Source organism: Mixophyes fleayi, chromosome 1 (assembly GCF_038048845.1).
Source record: "Mixophyes fleayi isolate aMixFle1 chromosome 1, aMixFle1.hap1, whole genome shotgun sequence".
Lineage (NCBI taxonomy): Eukaryota > Metazoa > Chordata > Amphibia > Anura > Limnodynastidae > Mixophyes > Mixophyes fleayi.
In genome coordinates this window covers 129,570,182-129,592,230 of record NC_134402.1, presented here as the reverse complement: position 1 = coordinate 129,592,230, position 22,049 = coordinate 129,570,182, and positions in this window count along the sequence as shown.

The following is a 22,049-nucleotide window of genomic DNA, read 5'->3' as shown; positions in this document are numbered from 1 at the left end:
GCGTCACGTCCCTGATTGCCTGACAGTGAAGGAGTCATGCGTACTCTCTACCGCCATATAGCAACCCAGTCACGAATCTGTAGAGACGGGTCACATATAGCCTGGACATTTATCAAGTGGAAATGATTCCTACTCAAATAAATGGAAGTATTCCCACCCAGGGCTGCGTGTATCCCATCTATTGCCTCTATGACATGCGGAAAGCCGGCTAAGATGGCAAACTGCCGCTTTATGGCTGAGTTGCATCAGGAACGCCCTCAACACAACCTGCAGTACGTTACTGAAGGTGGCTTGGGACATCCTTGCCGCGACTCGCACAGTGGTCTGGAATGACTCTGTGACACTAAAGCGCAATACCGCCAACAGTTTTGGCCAATGGCGTTATTGTTGTCAGGATGTTGCACATTGGCTCTAGGTCATTCTGCACAATGCACAGGGTGTCCATGATGACAAGAGGAGTGAGCCAATAGCGACAGATCACCTTGGCATCTGACATCTCAAGGAGGCTGACACGTGGCCTGAAAATACCCTCCCTGGTCTAATGACATTGGACCAAGTGCTGGTTTTTGAGGGGTGGATGCCTATCGCCCTCCTCTAAAAGGACCAACTCCCGCCCGTAAAGGATTTCACAGAGTGGCTATATGTGAGAAGGATGGCAGAAGGGTGCAAATAAATAAATTACCTAATGCCTTGCAACCTTTGTAGCTTACGTGTGCACTAAAGAGTTAAAAAATACTTATACCTAAAAGTAGTCTCATCAAGCTCAGTATAGATTTGTTTGAAGAAAAATGTAGAGAAGCAAACAAACAAAAAGCAATTTTAAAAAACTCACAAATAGTATGCAGTGCATGAAACATATAAAACATACCTCTAATGAATTATAGGTATGTAAATTGGCCAAAAATAATTTTGTTTTCCCCAAAATTAATAATACCAGATTCGTTTCAGGAAATTTAAAAAAAATATATTTTGTTTAAAAAAAACATCTATAACAAATAACTACAAATCAAAGAAAAAAACATTTACACTAGTATGTAGTGCATGAGACATATAAATCATACCTCTTAAAAAGATTCAAATAGATTCTGATAAATCCACAGCAAAAAAAACACAGCAAAAACATAGAAAACCACACAGCAAAGCACAAATATATATATATATATATATATATATATATATATATATATATATATATATATATTTCAACAACACTATATTCCACTGTAATACACTACTAACTCTTGTATCCACTATACCCTCTCGCAATGTAACTGTCCATCACTGGATCTTTTATAATGGTATATTAATAAGAGAAGTATATGCAGAAATATGCAGGAGGATGGTACAGATTGGAATTAGATTGGAATTAGATGACACATTGACAGGCTGTGTTTTATATCCAGCGCTGTTAGCATGAAGATAGACTAGACCTTGAAGTGGTATAAGCTTTCCATCTGTAGATAAGTGAATTGCTGTAGAGTATAATTCTCACGTATGTGTAGGTAAACACCTACTTTGAGTATTTCTTATGGGTGTCCACTCCTCACACGACTTTCCTCTTTCAAAGTCGTATGACATGGTAAGTGCTTCTTACGCTCACTTTTGCACATGCATAAATTGTGTTCACAGCCGTATATGTATGTTTCATGCCTGTATCTGTCAGTTCTGAAAATGCACAGAGTAATTTTGCTTATGATACGTTCAAAAACAGCAGCTACATCTTATCATAAAATTCATTGGAGGCCAGTTTCACAAAAACATAGTTTATACACTCTGAAAAAGAGAATATGGAGGAGTTCAGTATGACAAGAATATGACATAGATTATGGGTAAAGATCCCAGACTTTCAGAATTCACACCTGTAAATATCTGTAAATGCCTGTAAATGCCTGTCTCAATGTTTTTAACCTACTCTGTATGTGACAATGAAGGCAAACCTCCATGTATGTAGTGTAAATAGCCAATGAATTTTGTCCCACTAAGGAACTTTCTGTAGCTCATCTAGGGTATTTAATGGCCTAGTGTTATGTATGCAACATTTAACAATATGATACACATAATAATCCACAAGTAGTCAACATATAACATTTAATTTACATTAAGTTCATAAATATTTGATCCATTGATAAGGTAATAAATGTGATCAAATTGAGGCTCGATTCCCTGGCCTAGATGTCTGATTTCATTAATTTACAAAACCTAATCCATAAAAAACTGAACAGCAAAAAAAAGGGATCATGGGATAGGAAACATGGCAAATTTATGTAACAAGCTTGGCCGCTAATTTAAATGTAGGGAATTGAGTATAGCCTGGACCAATTGATTTGCACACAAAAAGAAACACATAGGGCCTGAGTCATTAAAGAGATTAAAGCAAATAAAAAGTAGAGAGTAAGTTTGCTCCTTGACAAACCATGTTATAATCCAAGGGGTGCAGATTAGTTTATTATTTTGCACATAAAGAGAACAATGGCTGCTGTTTCATGTAGCAACAAATACTTGACTAAAAATAACAAAATTGAAGGAATTTACATTTTTGAATTGAATATTGTCTTTAAATTAAATTGTGTTTATAACGTTAATAAGGGTTAAGCTCTACCACCTGCCATTGGAGATAGACGGAAGTATTGGGTAAATTGCTCCTCCCCTATATCACCTTAAGAAAGACTATATGAGTTTAAATGAATTGTGGTACAGCTGTGATACATATGAACTTTGATCGTATTCTCGTGGGAAATCCACTGCAACGGCTACATTCCGGGTGTATACTATTTATATTGTGGATGCTTCTAATCTTATACTATCTGGTATGACTTTATGGTCTTGCAGCAAGCTTTTTATATTCTGTTTTATGTATTGAAAAGAGAAATGTGAGTTTATACTATGAAGCATTAGGTTCCTTTTGTAAATGAGACGAGATTACACTATGTCCGTTTTATTTTCTTTTTTTTTATATACATATGGATTGACTATAATATGATTGTGTGAGTTATCAGAAGCACAGATGATTTCAGGAGTCACACTGTGGAAACCGTGATCTACAGATTCGAGATGAGAAAACGTTTATATCAGGTGTTTGTTTCTCAGTCCCGTACACGTCTTAAACAGAGGATTGGATTCCGAATAAGTTTCCAGTGAATTTCAGTGGAGATCATTATATGCACAATGAACATTACATTTTGTGAGTAAATTCACAATGGGCTGAAAGAAGCAAGACCTTTTTGATCTTTCTAATTATTACATTTACATTTTTTATTTTATTAGTGTGTACCGTCCATCTATATTTATCACTGTTTAAATTTATAGGAAGCTGCCGGTCGCACCCTGTCTCTGTTTATTTCCACATATTGGGTGTGATTGCTTTGAGGGAACGCTAGCCAGCATCTTTTTGGCACGCCCATTGAATCTGTTTTTTTTTGCTATTTTATCCAGTTCTGAATGTCCTCAGGTTTAGGGAGCATGCAAAGGTAGTCAATTGTTAGCTGGGATTTTGCTATGCCTGATTAGGAATAATTGGCCATGAGTTCCTATGAAAAATGAGGAAAAAGGAGGTGATCCTCAATAAACCTGATTACATGGTGAAGACCTTTTTTGGGTGAGGTCACAAACTTAACTTCATATGTAGATCCCACAAAACAGTATTTTGAAAAACAAGGGGAACATTTGTACAGGGACCTATAACAAGGATGAGTTTGGCTGTTTATTGTCTTCTGTTTTTTAACAAAGTTATATAATAGTGATCTACAACACCATTTGGGGGATCAAATTGTGTCAGGTATTAACTCCATCATTTCTATGCTTTTAGAAGATGAAGATAATTTCCTCCAACCAATTGTGGTACAGCAGAGGAGTTTCCTCAAAACACCAATCAGGTTTTTGCAATTGTTAAAAGATTTAGATTTGTAAAAAAAAGTATTGGTTTGTCATGTGTGATATCAAAACCTCTATACCTCTATATTATACCCACTGGGTTGTAGAAAAATGCAACAAATTTTAAAAGCCTAAACACCATACGATGAGACAAAAGTGAGCTTTATTACCAATAGTATTGCCTTTGTGCTTCACCACAAATACTTTTAGATCAAAGCCACATATTATTATTATTATTATTATTATTATTATTACTATTATTATTCAACTGCAGGGCACAGATATGGGGTCAAGAAATGTCCCTAGTTATGCTAAAATGAGAGAATGATGCAATTTTGGGTAGCAACCCTTTGCCAAATACCTCATACTTTGGAGGTACATCAGTGACATTTTGATCATCTGGGGAGGTACACTTAGCAATTTAATATATTCTATAACCCACATTTATATAAATAATCTAGACTTTACTGATGGAGATTGTCACTTTTTTCGAATTTGAAATCTTTGTTAAAGGGGCAAACTTACTTAGCAAGACATTATAGAAGCCTGTGGCCTGTAAAAAATTATTCCAGAATGTAATATTTAAAAACTAAGATGGTTAAACAATATTCTGGGTGGATAGCTAACAAGAATAACAATAAATTGTGCACAGTGGATATGCTTTGTAGTTAGACATTGTGAACCCTTAGGGGACAGAGGGCTTAGAAGGTTCTGTAGATGGAATTGCCAAAGTAATCTCCTCGCCGATAATGTTACAGTTAAGAAAAGAGACTTGTGAATGAGATAATATCTTAAGTTTCTATTGAATGGCCGATATATTGGCTCAAAGAAAGGGTTCAGTTTGCATAAAATTGTATAAATCTCCATAATAGGATCGAAACGTGTCATTAATCAACCTGGGATCAAAGGTCAATGCATCCTTTTTATCCCCGAATGCCATAACAATGAGTAAGCTTTAACCTATTTCTCATAAAAAGTCTGCTTAAGCCAGTATAGACTGCTTATTACCTGATCTTCCTCTATTTTTTTGGATTTGTTTGTGGAGCGTTTCCAGATTTTATAATTGGATAGAAAGCTTATTAAAATCTTCAGAACACTGTTTCTTCCTATAAGAAGCTAATTTAATGATATCCCCATGGATCACGCCTTATGGGCCTTCCACACCATAGGTATGGGAACATCTGGGATCAAATTAAGATCAAAGTAGTTTTTAATAAAGGTCAAAATAGTCTCCTTAAAGTGAGGCAACCTGAGGAGGGTTTAATTTAATCTCCATGAAGTCCACTCTGAGGATTCTTTAATAAATCAGTTGACAGGAAGAGTATGGTGTGATTGGATCAAGGGAGTATATCAGCCTGAATAATATGTTGTAAGAAATGAGTACAACCCAGGAACACATTACTACGGAAATAAGATTTATGTGGGAAGGAATAGAACATATAATCTCTGGAAGTGGGATACAACAAATGCCATATATCAAAAAGATCAGCCTCCACCATGTGTTTTTGAAGAGCCTTAAGCTAGGCACACACTGGAAGCTTTTCAGACAACCATCGGGCCAATCAGCTGATATACAACCATTTGGTCAGATATCGTGATAGTGTTTATAATTACATGATGAACAACAGTAGTCCCAGAGGACTGTCATTTTTTTTTTGTTGGTCGGCATGTTTGATAATCTCATTCCAATCATTTTTCGATCTTGCAGTGTGTATGCACTTATGTTCACAATCTCCATTGAGTTTACAGAGTCATGGTGTTTCATCGGTGCTGAAAGGCAATGAACATGTCATGGTGACTAAATTTTGAGAGTGCTGTAGGTGGAATAATTTGTTAGTTCGTTCTGAGACTGAATATTTGGTTTCACAGTCACAGAAGCTAACTAAATTTGTAATGACATGTAGATATCTATAACAAGGCGGTGTCATGCCTGAGGACATGTCTGTATCCAGACTGGTTTGTGTCTCTGGAGCTAAGCTGGTAACTATGTACACAAACCTGGGAGGCGTAATTATATTTCATTGCATGTAAGTTAAAGGACTGTTACAGATGGTGATTTGACTAGCAGAGGAGACCAGGCAAGAAATGGATTACTGGACCAGACTGGAACTGGCATGATGGACCGGACTTGAAACGAAATGCTGGACCAGATTGCTGGACCAATCAGGAATCGGAATACGGGACAGATTGCTGGACCAGACTGGAACCGGTATACTGGACAGATTGCAGGACAGGACTGGAACTGGAATTATGGACTGGACTGGGACTGAAATGCTGGATTGGACTGGAACCAGAATGGAACTGGAATGCTGAACTGGACTAGAACCGGAGTGCTGAAACTGGACTGGGACTGGAATGATGGACCAGACTTGAGAGATCTGAGACCAGCAGAACCTGTAGACCGCTGGGACAGCTTAGAAAGAGAGAAGGGGTAAGTAACAGGATCTAAGAGCCTTGTGCGTGACAGCCGTTAATCAGTGTGACAGAAATTAATAAATTAATGCACATTCAGTCATTCTTTGAGAGACTATAGGACCAGATGAAGTGCACAGATCTGAAGGTAAATCATGTGTAGTGTGTATGCAGGAATTGCCCGACCTTTCAGACTTTCAGTCATCGGAAAAATCATTGTAGATAACAGATGGGTCGGAAAATTCTCCAGTCTGTACCTACCTAGTCTTAGTGTTAGATATAGGTGAGGGAGAAGTCCTGTTTGCAGATTTATCTAGATTAGGTGACAGAATAGTGTTAAAATCACCACCAACCAGGAGTAAACCTTTACGTATGTGATGTAGTTTGGTGAAAAAATGGTGGAAAAGACTGACTGACCTGTCTTGGGGGCATACACATTAGCAAGAATGTCCAGGTGTCCGATTTCGTTTGTGAGAATGAGAAAATACCTCTTGGATCAGCTTAAAGTCTAATAGGATGAATGAAGCAGAGTTACATGAATGGATTTAAATAGCAAAGACCATTTTTGTTGAGTATTCAAACCTTTGACATTGAAGGAGAGTAATGTAAATGGCAGGAAGACTAAATTAAAATACTCTTATAGGTGAAAGGTGGTATCCAGTAGGATAAAAAGGGAGGGTATGGGAAGTATAGAGCCAACAGCATGGGGGTTCAGAGTGAGAAGGGTTCAGAAGGGATGGGATGGGATGTAGATGTAAGCCTTAGAGGCAGAAGGGTGGTCTACAAGGTTGGTGCCCAAAAAAGGAGATAACCTAAACCTAGATTGTAAATGCTAATACAATAAGCTAAACAAGGGCACCGGGTTTGTGAATGCACCTGAATTAAAGAAAAAGAAAAGAAGAAACCGTAATAATGAAGTCGTATTTTCATAACTCCTGGGTAATGTGGGTGCGGGGCTTGAGAGAAGGAATCCCCTGATCTATTCAAATAAACACTTTAAAAGCAATAATAAAGCAACCTAAACAGTTAAGCTGATACACAAAGAGTGTAAAATAGAGATATATCTTATATAAAACACTACAAAATCAACATTACTTAATAACGAAATCGAGCATGAAAAATGAAAGGCAACTTCCCCACCATTCCCACTATGGGAATGCTACAGGATGGAAATAATGGAGGTTGTGACAATGGGGAACAGTAACAGTCAGAATGTGAATCCTGAGTGAAATGATGATGGTTGAGCTAGTTGATTTAGTCTTTTCCTTCGGTCGTGGTCCGTATGATTGCCTGTTTACCCTCTACATCCACTTAGAGACGGAAGGGGCATCCCCAATTAAATTTGTATCCAATTTTGCGTAAAATGTGAGTCACATCTCAAAGGTTGTGTCTTTTAGCAATAGTAGAGAGCCTGAGATCTTGAAAAAGCTGAATCCTCCAAATAATACATTTGAAGAGTTTCATTTTTAAATGAGAGCAGTCATAGCATAACATCCCTGGGGGGTTCAGTCTTTTGGATGAGGTCTCAGGGCACTGTGTGCCCTTCCAATTTGAATGGGATGATTTGAGAGGGCAAGGTCCAGACAGGAGAAATATCTACAGATGTATCGTTCCAAATCCCCAGGCTCCACGAATTTGGGTACATTACATAGCTGAAAATTGTTATGACATTCCCAGTTGTCTAAATCCTCCAGTTTATCTTTGAGGAAGTCATTCTCTCTCAAGAGATATTCCAGATTGTGAGAAGCCTCATTTTGAAATTTAACAGTGGAGTCAACTTTGCTCTCAAAAGCAGTGCTCCTCTTTCCGATTTCAAGTCCTCAAAAGCTTTTTACAGATCATCCACTATCATATTGTGTAACTTGGCTTACTTGACTTTAGTGGACGGTATCAGAAAATCCCTGATTGGTCTCAGAGTGAACCCATGAAGGAAAGTATGGTGGAGGTGAAGAAATAGATATATCTTGCCTAGAGAAATGTTGTGTGATTTCATCATTTTCGCCCTTGTTCCCTTTGCCAGAAGATATATGCACAATGAGGGTTAAAGCAGGCGGGGACCAAATTTGTCAAAAATGGAGGGAGTAACAATGTATAGAAGTAAAATAGAGTCACACGTCGCAAGTATGCCACAAAGCAGACTTAATTCCGGTTATCAGCAGGAGCCCCACCTCGTATATGTATATTTTTATAGTTTTGTAGTTTTGTAGTTTTTATAGTTTTCTTTAATCTGTAACTGTCAGAGGTCTTAAATCTGATTTCCTCTTCTAGTGGACACAATGGATATGGCTGTAGTCTTTGTAAATATTTCTACCTATTCTTATTATTATGGACTGCCATTATTCTTGTGGTTCTGTAAAAGTGTTTGGGGCAGATCTTTAGGTCTATATTTTCATCTACAGAAAGGAGTAGGGACATTAATAACTCTGGGAAAATGATAGCAGAATAAACTCTAGTCACTTTATGGCAAAATAAAGATATTTGGGTTTTCTATCTGAAGTACCTTAGAGGAGTTAGTCTGTTGATTGCACTGGTTTCCTATTTGACACCCAACATCGGTTTACAAATGCTAACAGCATTACCAGCTTCAGTGTCTTATCTTACTTGTGTTGCTCTCAAAAGCAGCACTCTTTCACACAGATAAGGTTCTCTGATCACAACAAGGTGCTCCTCTACCCTCTGCCTAGAAGAAATTTAACATAGGGATTTTAGTCTCCCTATTTAGCCTCACTCCATTCTTTTTTAACAACACATCTCCCAATCATGCAAAAAAAATGATAGAGGTTGGAAATGCAAAGAATTATTATTAAAATCACTTAAATTTGGTCAATGCAATGTAATAAGTGCTTTCAATGAAATAATTTCATTTGGACATTTCGTAGCTTTGGATGTGCACATGAACATGATTTAGACTGCTACTAAAATTTACCTGAAATTTTCTAAATTCTGAATGAACATTCTTGTTTCTGGCAAAACAAACTTGCCGACAAACCTGTCACAGTAATTTACTCCACTACATCATCATTGGCTTCCCCATTTCCAGTTGAATTTTATTTAAAACTACATCAACTTTGAAATTCTTTAAACATTTTGCATCTTTAATGTCTAATTTTTGTGTCATTTGTTTTCATTGAAAGATTAGTGAAATGGATACAGCAGATGAGACATAATGCAAGTGCAAAGGTAATTGAAACATCGCAGTCCATCAAGCAATAATTAATGAGTCAAAAAGTAAAGACAAACAATAGACTACAGACAAGAGATGAAAAAAAACAGTGGGAGGTAACAGAAAGTGTGTTTGGAGGGGGGGGGGAAGGAAAATGGGATGGGAGGGGAGATAGTGGGGGAAAGGGGGGTTCCTCACAATGTTAAAGCAACTGTGCTGGGAAAGTGTGGTGTTTTTTTTCCTAAAGAGACTAATACATTTAATTCAGAATATTAGCTACATTTATATAATCTGCAATAATTGTATCACAGAGCTTTCCAGAAACTTCCATAACTAACTAAGATATGTTTCAATACTCTGAAGCAATGAGAACAAAGTGGACCATTATGTAAACTGCCTTTACAATACTATGGATAAATATCTTACCATACCATTCATTTCACTGTGTCTAATCTGTTACAAGCAGATATAGTTTATCCCCAATATAATTGTCCCTGCCATATGTTATCAACTTCCAAATGAGTATTAAATAAGATTTTAGATTGCACACAAAGTAGAGAACACATGTAGACAGTAAACCCTGGACACTAGCCCTAAAATCCTATTTTACACTCATTTCTTTGGCTTTGAAAGAGGATTCAGTCTGCAGCTCACTACCAATAAAATGTTGACATTGACAATTCTTCTTTTAGCAGATGTTTTGCTGAAGCAAGGAAAGATTTAAAATGTGTTATGGACAAGCAGCCTGAAAATTACTCCCTTGCAGATGAATAAGCATCAATACAAAACACACTGTTGCAAGTCTTGTAGTTTTGTTTAACAGATAATGAAAAACCATCTGTCCTGTGTAATTATTTGCCAAGAAGCTGGTCTAACATACAATTGCACTTTCATGCAGTAAGATAAGTCAGTAATATATTCTGTTCCTTAATAGTTTACTTTAAGTCTCTATGTGCATTGCCCTAAGCATAATTAGCGAGACGTATGATAATATATTATTTTAAATAAATGTCCAATCTTAGATATGTCAAGTGTGGAGGAAGGGGTGACAGAAAAAGGGTATTTTGAAATGTTATTTTCTTACATTATGGATCAATGGAAGTTAGGCATTCTTTTTTCACTTCTGATCAGGAAATGCTCTGTAATGTCAAATAAAAAAAATGTAAAGCCTTTTGTTTATTATTTAAACTAAAATAACAGACAATAATCAATGCATAAGAAGTCATCTGTTTTGCTAAGAAACACTTACATAATCTCTGGTGCAATAAGTTGTCTTCATTGATATCATTTATTTAAATACATTTACCTGTCTGTGAGAATTCCCACAATTATTTTTCAAATAAGAGTTTCATTATGAAGTTTAAAGAACATTTTAAGCATATCCAAGAAACAATTTATTAAAAGCATTTGAGTTTGTCTAGAAGAGGCTGTTGGGGCAGGTGTCTAGTCTTAAGGGCAGACAAGATCCATAAGCAGACAAGAATACATGGAAGAGGGTCTAACGCGTTTATTGCATGCAATAGATACAAGTCAGTCGGTATGCTCATCTGACATTATGACATCATGACACAGATAGTTCTTTTGAAGTCAAAGTTACATATTTCATAGGATATGTTTAACATTTATGAAACACAGATTATTTTTGTATAACACACATGTTGAGGATTATGTTTAAGAGGGGCTTTCCACCTTTAGTTTAGTAAAGTCTTTAATGATTTACCCTGTACCAGAGGGAATTTACAAATCACAAAGTGAGAGGTCTGTAAACACCTCCTTGTACTGCAATTTCCAAAGAGAGTTTACTTCTCTTAGAATTCAAAGTGCTAGACAGTCTGTTATGAACTTAATGGAAGCTACAACACGTTAAAGGTGAGAAACACAATTATAAGACATTTCTAATATAATAAAATGCAAGAAGCTAAGCATATCATAAATGTTTGTTCAGACATTGCATTTGCATTACTAGCCTGAATATATTAATAAATATAGGATTTTGATCCTCCCTAGCCCCCTTTGACAATACCACCAATTTCAGCTTCCATGTACAATGTAGTTTAAAAAGCCTTCTACATTGTACATGGGTGCATACTTTGCATTACCCCCTTAACAACAGCGATAATACCATCGCCATGGTGAATGACATCATCAAGTGGAGCCGTCTTTTTACTAGATCGTGATTTGGTGAAGTCACTTTGAAGAGGAGTCCTCATCGCTGATGGTCATGAAGGAGCCCTTCAGAGTCCTCATGTTGGGGTAAGTCTTGTCGGGGTACTCAGCATCAATATGCTGTACCCCACCCCTGTAGGCATAGAGATAAAAATGGCTATAGGAAAGGGACCTATAGACACAGCGTTGGCCATTTATATGTAATTTCCAAAACAAAATAAATCTCCTACGACCAGTCAAACCACTAGTAATAGGAAATGCCAAATGAGGACTTATATACATCCCACCACAAGGTTAATGAAGATAGAGACCATTCAAGAGATGCTGAAACCATGACTTATCAAGACTGTAGTAAGTCTGTTTAATGCTCAAATAATCAAATCTAACAATATCAAATGATAGTTGCACACACAAGTCCAACAATTATTTGAGGGTTCCAGTAGTGATTCCAACATGATTTTCTTGCCTTCTGTAATTATACTCACAAGAAGCAGGTGTGAATCCTGTGAATAATTTCTTATCTGATGTGATCACGTTTGCTGACTTCTCCAATTAAGCCATAATTTTCCTCATGAACTCAGAATGATCTCCACAGAAAACAACACTATTAAATATCCTTATTTCTCCATTTTCGGTGCATGGAATAAATGCAAAATAAAATAAGATCTAGAATAATACTGTTTATTATTTAAAAAAACATAACAAATGATTGCACTTACACAAGGATATGATAATAAGGCTCATCAACATACAAAACACTGTAAATGTTCTGTTTGAATAGGAATCCTACCAGATGAAATGTTGTGTAAATGCCTATACTAAGTGGGGAACAAGACCTGGGATACATTCTCCTCATATAGTTCAAGAAATCCACAAAGCCAGGGCCGGACTGGCCATCTGTCACTTCTGGCAAATGCCAGAAGGGCCGATGGCAGTGTGGGCCGGTCCGGCTCCCTGCAATCCTCATATTAAATTATATTAAATAATTTTTTTTAGCCCCGATGGAGCCGTCATGATGTCACAGTGGGCTGGCCCGGCTCCCGCTCTGTCATAAAAAAAAAATACACTTACCATAAGCAGCCTCCGGGAATCCACTGTGCGCCCTCTACAGCCAGTCCTACACGGCCGCGCGATGTGACGTCGTGACGTCACGCGCGGCCGCATAGGACTGGCTGTAGAGGGCGCACAGTGGTTCCCCAGAGGCTGCTTATGGTAAGTGTTTTTTTTATCTTCTCAGGGAAAATGGTGCTAGGGGGGAGAGGAAGAGGACCCGACAATGTGTGTATGGGGTGGACTCTTTTTTCTACTCCATTACCTGTGTAACAGTTTACATAAATTCCCCCCATTGAATTGAAATAAATCATAGATATATTAACAATACATACATATCATACAAGCAACTTGTTTCATATTATATTATGTTGGGATGTTTTACAGCTTTAGTTATAGTTTTTCTTTACCATTTGTCTTTGTCATCTTGCTGTTTGAGTTTTTATGAGCTGCAGGGGGGGGAAGAGGACCAGACAATAAGTGTATGGGGTAGGGGGAAGAGGACCAGACAATGTGTGTATGGGGGGGGAGAAGAGGACCAGACAATGTGTGTATGGGGGGGGGAGAAGAGGACCAGACAATGTGTGTATGGGGGGAGGGAGAAGAGGACCAGACAATGTGTGTATGGGGGGGGGAGAAGAGGACCAGACAATTTGTGTATGGGGGGGGAGAAGAGGACCCAACAATGTGTGTATGGGCGGGGGGAGAAGAGGACCAGACAATGTGTGTATGGGGGGGGAGAAGAGAACCAGACAATGTGTGTATGGGGGGGGGACAAGAGGACCAGACAATGTGTGTATGGGAGGGGGGAGAAGAGGACCCGACAATGTGTGTATGGGCGGGGGGAGAAGAGGACCAGACAATGTGTGTATTGGGGGGAAGAGGACCAGACAATGTGTGCAGGGGGAGGAGAGGGCCTGAAAATGTCTACAGGGGGGAGAGGGATGAGGGACTGAAAATGTCTACAGGGGAGGAAGAGGGACTGAAAATGTCTACAGGGGGGGGAAGAGGGACTGAAAATGTCTGCAGGGGGGGAAGGGACTGAAAATGTCTGCGGGGGGGAAGAGGGGCTGAAAATGTCTGCAGGGGGAGGGGAAAGGGGCTGAAAATGTCTGCAGGGGGGGAAGAGGGGCTGAAAATGTCTGCAGGGGGAGGGGAAAGGGGCTGAAAATGTCTGCAGGGGGGAAGAGGGGCTGAAAATGTCGGCAGGGGGGAAGAGGGGCTGAAACTGTCTGCAGGGGGAGGGGAGAGGGGCTGAAAATGCCTACAGGGCTAATGAAATGTCTTGCGTGGTATTTAAAAAATAGAGCAGCTTTGTGGGGCATGATATCTGGTCTCATCTATCACTAGAATATTAAATACCAGTGAGATGGGGCTGGTAGAGGTAAATAATTTATTTACCACAAATATATGCCTGTACAATGGGGTAGTGTCATCTGTCCATAATGAAGTGGGGTTTTTTTAAATTAAAGAGCCTAATCATTCAGGGTTTGTTAACATTTTGCAATATAGTAAAATTTTAGCATTTTCAATACAGGACTCCAAATTTCCAGAAGCCAGCGGGAAGACAACAAAGCAGCAAGAGAGAAGAGCAAGAACAGGTAAGAGACAACGGCGCAATAAATATAAATTTGAATGCTGGAGAATATTTCGTAATATTTATATTTAGGAGTATTCCTATACATTGGGGGCGGGGGTAGGGAGGCGCTCTTGGTGTATGCCTATGGTGACCGAAACACTTAATCATCAGGCCCTAGGTTTTCTGTAGTCGTTTTATGTTTCCGCACAAAGTCGGAACAGGATGCTTTTGTAATTCAAGCAAACGGATTTGCACAACAAGGGAATTGATCAGGGTGGGCAAAAGACAAAGCGTGATACACAAGTCTGTGCTGCTGCTTAACATGTTGGACTGCATCAGCAATGCCACTTCAGCGTGCAACAATATCGCGCATTGAGCCCACAGCAGGTGGGCCTGTGTGTTTGAAATGCCAGGGCTGATTTTTAGTCCCAGTCCAGCCCTGCACAAAGCATCATAGAAAGTAAAATAGGCTCCCCTATTTTTCAAGTGTTTCATATATTAAGTATTTTTCAAGGTGATTAGGCAATACTGTACTTGTTTCCCAGCCAAGAAATAGTAAGTGCACCCAGTATATATTACCTCTGCCAACGGAACCTTCAGTAGAATGATTAGCCAGTTACACCTCCTGGGAAATTAGTCTAGATCCCTTAGTTGCACTGCCCCACAGTAGCTTATTAGAGAGACAGTAGCTTATTAAAGAGGAGACTGCTAGCTGAAAAAGAATATTTATCATATGGACCAAGGGAACATTTTAATTGATGGCTACTTATATAGCTCTACAGCATGTGAACAAGTATGACAGATGTACTCTTTTGGAGCTCTCTCACAGGGCAGAACAGAGTCCAATATTGCAATACGATTGTAGACACATTCTCAAGAGATCTACAAATTCACCCTTGCAAGCATGCTAACCAATCATCAACCATGGAAATAAAGCAGAAGTTGACAGTTGCTAACATACTTCCATAGATGATACAAACAGATAATAGAGCACACTTTTCAAGAAGCAATGTTCAACAGTGCACTAAAGACTACAGAGTGTACTGGGTCCTAGACATCTTTTTACCACCCTAAGGCTGCTGGTCTTGTTGTGAGCAACAATGATATACTGTAAGAACAAGTCTAAAGTTTACACCAACACACATTAAAGGCATGGGAAAAAGTACTAATAAAGGCTTTTTAACAAAAATGGGACAGACATACCAGATTCCTAGTCAAACTTGTCACATATAGTTCACAGGGAAGACGTTTTAGTAGAAGAGCCTTTAGAGGCAGATTGGTATGCCACATGGCTGACCAAAACAGAGACAGAACTAACCATCTCACAAAGCAACATTCATTTTATGTGAAGTTTTTAAATAACTCAAGCATTCAGTAGAGGTAAGGTGGCGGGGTGGAACAATTTCAGGTCAGTATGCAAAGTATATATACACCCAGCATTATGACATATGGCAGCTTTCAGGCAGCAGGGAGCGATAGTGTTACAAGCCATCGCCACCACAATGGCTCACCTTCTTTGTTGCTAGCATCCCTGCTGTTGTCCTAACAGCTAGAACGTCGCTCATCCTGGCAGTCATGAGGGTAACGCTTCAATGCTGCGTCCCTGCAACTTCTGACAGCCAGGCATGTGTGCAGGGGATCCTACTTAATTGGCAAGACATATGGGGGTATTTACAGGACTACTGCCCTAGCAAGCTTAGTGGTCAGCCTCAGTATTTAAGGCAGGTAGGGCCTAGCATCCCTACCGGTTATATTTGTGTGACCCACTAGCTGACCTGCTCCAAGTGCTGTGGATACTCTGTCAGTTTGCTTCTGATTCCTGTTATGAATCTTGGCTTGTTTCTGGACCCTGATTGAACTCTAATTGTACTGACCTTTGTCTTCGTTACTGAATATCCTTGCTCGCTGCCAGCCCTGATCCTTGGCCTGTCCCTGATTCTTCTGTTTGCTACAGACTTCTGACCTTGGACTGACCCTGATGATCCGTTTTCTGTTCTTTACTACCACCTCCTACCTCCCTGCTGCGGTATTGCATATAAATTTCTACTACGGTAATAGTTAAGACCTGGGGGCATCCAAGTATCTGTGAGCACAACAAGCTCTATGGAAAAGACGGCTGCTATAGGCAAATACTTCTTTTCACCAGTTCTAGAAGTTTATGTTAATAGTCACTAACCGTAACAGATAGGTTTTGAGGACTAGGCATCAACTCTTCAGGTGCTTGTCAAAATGAAACTAATGTGATTGCACTAAATGGATCTAAGTCATCATAAAGTTCACAGAGCCGTAAATAGGGATGATGAGATTTCCTGTGGGATTGCAGATTTAAGAGACTATAATGCATTAATGTGCCTAAAAAGTATAACCAAACTACAAGTATTCCCCTAAAACATACATAGCAAAGATCGTCTTGTGTTTATTAATCTTCATTGAAGAGTATTTGTTTGTCACTCCCAAATATTCCAATCCTAGACAGATCATGTTGCTTCAAGAAATAAAAAGTGGTTTGTAAAGCTAAACACTGATTTTAGTGTTTCTGTGACAGTGTGAGTTAATTACATTTACTCCTACAACTTTGCAAGACATAAACCATAAAACACCAAAGCTTTATTGAATCATGTGTATAAGTGCATGCTACTTGCAAATGACACTGCAGTGTCTTGTGCAAAAAGTGATCATGTACAAAGCAGAAATCACACATTAAGCCCATACTTGCCAACTCTCCCGGAATGTCCGGGAGACTCCCGCATTTTGAGAGAGTCTCCCGGACTCCCGGGCGAGTGTGGAAAAATCCCGGATCTGCCCACTTCCTAGTAAAGTGGGCAGAATTAGGTCACAAACTCTGCGATTCCTGGTGAATTGCAGCGTTTGGTGGGTTCAAAATGACGCGGATTTTGGAGGCCCGCCCCCTATGACGCCCACCTCCCCCGCAGGCACCCGGATACCAACATTGTAAAGTTGGTAAGTATGATTAAGCCTCCTCCCAGGCAGATTGCATCATCATATCCCTTGGTAGTACAGATGACATTAAGGGCTCCAACTTCCTGAATTTGACTATTGATAGTATTTGTGTACATGTCAGTGTGTGCCAATGTGTGTGAAAGTGAAAATTCCTTTGCACCTCTGCCAAGAAATTGCAAAAAATACTTACCTTATATTCAGCAATATACTGTATCTTACTATGAAAAAACTTTTAGAGCATTAATATAAAATCCAATTTTAGGTCATTTTCATGTAATGAAGCCAAATGTATTAATTATATAATAACTACAGTATTATTAGAGTACCATATTACTACTATGTATTATTTGTGTGAAGTACATTTTTTATTCAATTAATACTAAAATAACTCAATAAAAGTATGTGTGGTACCCTGGTAAAATTGAGGTGTTAGTGTATGATGGGTAAACACAGGCTAGATGGTACCCTGTTATAGTGTACCTTCTGCTCTACTCTGACTTTGGTAGCACTATCGCTTTTTTACTTCCACCACACCATAGCAGAGAGGCAAGGAGTCTGCCCCCAGACAGATGTTATAATAAATAAGATGCACAAAGGATAGAGGCTGAAATTTTTTATTGCTGTTTTTTAAAACGCAAGTAGGTGAATCTCTGGCCATGACTGCAAAGGCAGGGTTAAATTCACTAAAGCCTCAATATGAAGTTGAACAATGTATTATATCAATTATACAAATAAATATTTAATTCTCACAATATCAATATGGAACAAAGATGATGTAGAACAGATTATTATTTTTGTATTAATTAAATGTATTAATATATCACCATTACATCAAACAGTAATTAATAATGTGGTTGTAACTCTCTGCATTACTGGCTGTATCAATCACTTATAGTAGTCAGATTCAATCAAGGATTTCTGTTAATGCTACAAACAAACTTATATCAAGGATTATAACCCGCATTATTCTAAACTTTAATGTGCACATGGGACCCTTGTTGCCTTGCAAAGTATGGAAATAGAATAGATTGTCCCCTTCTCTTTCTGTACAAAATAGATACAAATACAAAATATAATGTTGCAGCGCTGTTATAACAATACCTATTAAGTGAATTCCACTTATCCTATCCAACAATAGGATAATGGTTTAGGTGTGTGCAATAAATGGTTGTTTCTCACTAATTAGAGGATTTATCTAAAGTAGCTTCCCTTTCAGTACAGAAAGGTTCTGTCTGTTTACAGCCACTATGTATTTTCTTTTTCTTATTCTTATCTGATACTTTCTTCTTTCTGTTTACCTTGCTTACTTCACCAGCTCTCTCCTATGCTGTTCTTATACTTGCCAGACCTCACTTTGTTTTTGATTTCTGACACTTTCCCAGCTCTTATCTCCTTATCTCCCGTTGGTATCTCTCACGCAGTCTCCTCTCTTTACTTTTTTTTTACAACACACTTTCCCATCCTAGTGCATTCTGGGTGAGGTTGTTTAGTCCTCCAAAATGGCCATGATTAGTCTCACAAATAGGCTCACCAAAGACGTCCATCACCAGTCTTACATTGAACTTCTCAAAGATGGCCACCATCAGCAAGAACTCCTACACTGGAGGACAGGAGAGTGATACTCATAGTTGCCAATTCCGCTTATAACAAGCGGAATTGGGCTTGTTTTTTTACAGAGTTGCAGGGTTTTTCTGGTGGTCGCGGGTTGTGGGTTTTTGGGCTTCACAACATTTTTTATTTTTTTTCAAAAAACTTTATTGCCTTGTGTATAATAACGCTTTAGTCAGTGTAAGGATGCTGCTGGTCTCTTCACTTAGCGGTTGCTTGTTTTTCATTTCAGAGTTGGCAACCCTGGTGGAGTACAACAAATGTCAATGCAGTACTGTAACAACAAATAAATAAGTCAAATAGAAAATTATAAATTTAATAAAGAATTAATTTGAAAGAAAACTTTATTCCATTTACTGAGCTGTAATGCTCTAAACTGATGTCATCTCACACTTAATCGCACACACTTACAGCACTGCATGTTTTAATTCAATGCACACTTGCAAGCTCACAAGCTCTGTTAGGAAACAGATTTCTATTTAATTAACATTCTCCTCACACAGTAATTTAACAGTATCCTCAGAAAACTGAAATTACCAACATACTTGACACACATGCAGTTATACTAAGCAATATAAAATTCCTGTATCCCAACTCATACACATATAAAACAATACTTATAAGTGTCCAATTTGCTTGGCAGCAACTGTTAAATAACGGTAAATTCTAACTTTCAAACTAGAAATGATCAAAAAGTTAAAAACTATTACATTAAATATTTACTTCTTTCCACATTTGGCTGTGAAATGTCATACATTTTGCTGGCAGGATTTGTCCTTAAGTGATCCCAATCCTACTGCCACTGTCCTACAGAAACAATTGACTGCCATCGACCCGGCTTAATTGATAGGCAATAAACACAAATATACAATTACAGTGCAGCAGAATGATAAAGCAAATTCAAAACATAAAATTTGTATAGTAAAATAAACCGATTACACTACAAGAGAAGCTTATTGTCCGCACCAGAGCAGGACTAATCCTCTATTAAAATATCACGCAGTATGTCATGTGCATTAATTACATTAGAGGAGGTGCTCACTTTTCATTAACAATGTTATATTGACTAAAATACACAAATGTTTTTCACAGAGGCACTCTAGTCCATTGATAGTAAATCTTTTTATAAAAATTATACTTTATTGAATCCCCATTAAAATAATTGCCACCTGCATATCTAGGTCTTATAATAGCAAAATATATAAAATGACAAGTGAAAATAAAATAAATTAATTTGTGCTCTAAGTAGTACAATTTTTGCGAAACCATCAGAGGACCGAGGTATTATCGTATTTATTCAATTTGTGGTTAGTGTTCCCTAAATGTTCATATTATCTGTTGAATGTTGCTACAGTTGGTTGACCAAATTCATCCAGGTCATATATACAAATGTGAATGTTTTCTCCATTTACAATAAATGATAACTTTTATCGGGTCAAATAGACCAAAACAAATCTCCAAAAAAACTAAATTTAGATGATTTTATCCTAGTATACATTTAATTACTAATTACAATACTTTTATATAATTTAATGTTTACAAAATACTTACTCTAAGAAAGAAGACAAATACTGTTTAAATGTCAGTTTACTGGAATGCAGGACAGAAGTTACATGAAGGTCATTATATCTTTCACAAAATGCCAGTACTTGCTAAACTTAAAATAAAACAGCAGTTTATCAACTATGAGTGCTTTATTATGACTGCATGCTGCAAATCAGAAACAAACCCCCAACTATTTTAATAACACATTATAAATTTTTAATAACACAATGTAAATTTTATTACTGAATAAGGTAATAGTATCTGATTTACAGTCTAGACGTTCGGTATACTGACATTATTACCAAGGCTATGCTGTGTAGAAACATTACATCATGTAAAGTGACTTTCATCTTGAAAACGAAAAAGAACTTCAACAACTGGAACAATAAATCGAATGTTTCTGATAAAATCTAATAAAATATACTATATAATCATGTAAGACAAATTACAATATATATAATTAAATTGAAAACATATATTTTTAAAATATTAATATTCAATATATGTAATGGTTGTTTACTTATAGGAGAAGATTTATTAAAGGCTGATTTTGTCAAGTAAGCTTTGGATAGTAGCTGAGCTACATTAAAATGAATATAGAAAAGGCTCAATAATTCAGCAGTACACAGTATTATTTTGTAAAACTACAAACAAATGTCATCACTTCTGATCTGTGTCTATTTAATGAGCATAAAATAGTGTAAATATTATCCTCTTTCCTATCATAACAGTATTATGCAATGTCTCAGGGAATTTGGGAAAATTTCCTTTAAGTTAATTGTGCAAATGAGCAGTGTCAGGAGTATACTGTAAAGAGGGCGGAAATAAAAGTGTTGAACATTTAAAACTCCTCAAGTAGTGAGTCAGAAGAAGTTTTATGAAATCCTTACAGAGTAATTACCTGGCATAGTTAGGTGACATCTTGGATGGTTGTAAAACCCCCTTACTCCTGTTAAGGGGTGTACATGTATAAACATCATGTATCACTTACATCATCATTTGCAGTGTCTTGGCCAAGTCTTCTTTGTCTGGGTATGTATGGACGTGGATGTAATAATCCCTTCTAACAACATGCACTGTGCATAACTCTACAATTGTTCTCTTATATACCAATTCACATACTTTTTTTTCTTTGAATATATATATATATATATATATATATACATATAAATATATATATATATATATATATATATATATATATATATATATATATATATTGAATTGATGTTCAATTAGGGAATAATTAATAATTAAAATCCCATACACTTTTATAAAGTTGAGTATTATAGGTAAGTTAATACATTTGGATGTTATAATATCTATGCAATTTTGATATTATGCTAACTATTTCTAATAGATTAGAAAATTCCCTTTATAAACTAATCTTAACTCACCATAAACTATCACTATGTATAATAACTATATATAGATATAGCACAATAAATGACTTTATAATAGTCTGAAAGTAATACTAACTTACACTCATTACTTAGAATAAATATTAACTAATTAATATTATAAAACACTTAAAACTTCACAGTTCACAGTATTGCAATACCCCTCACTTCCAGACCAGGCTGTTATTGGAGCACTTATAATATTGTTGATAGCTACATTTTCTCTTAGTTATATTTACAATTTATTTTCTCCAGATATGTATTTGAATTCCATATGATTAGCAATTAAGATAAT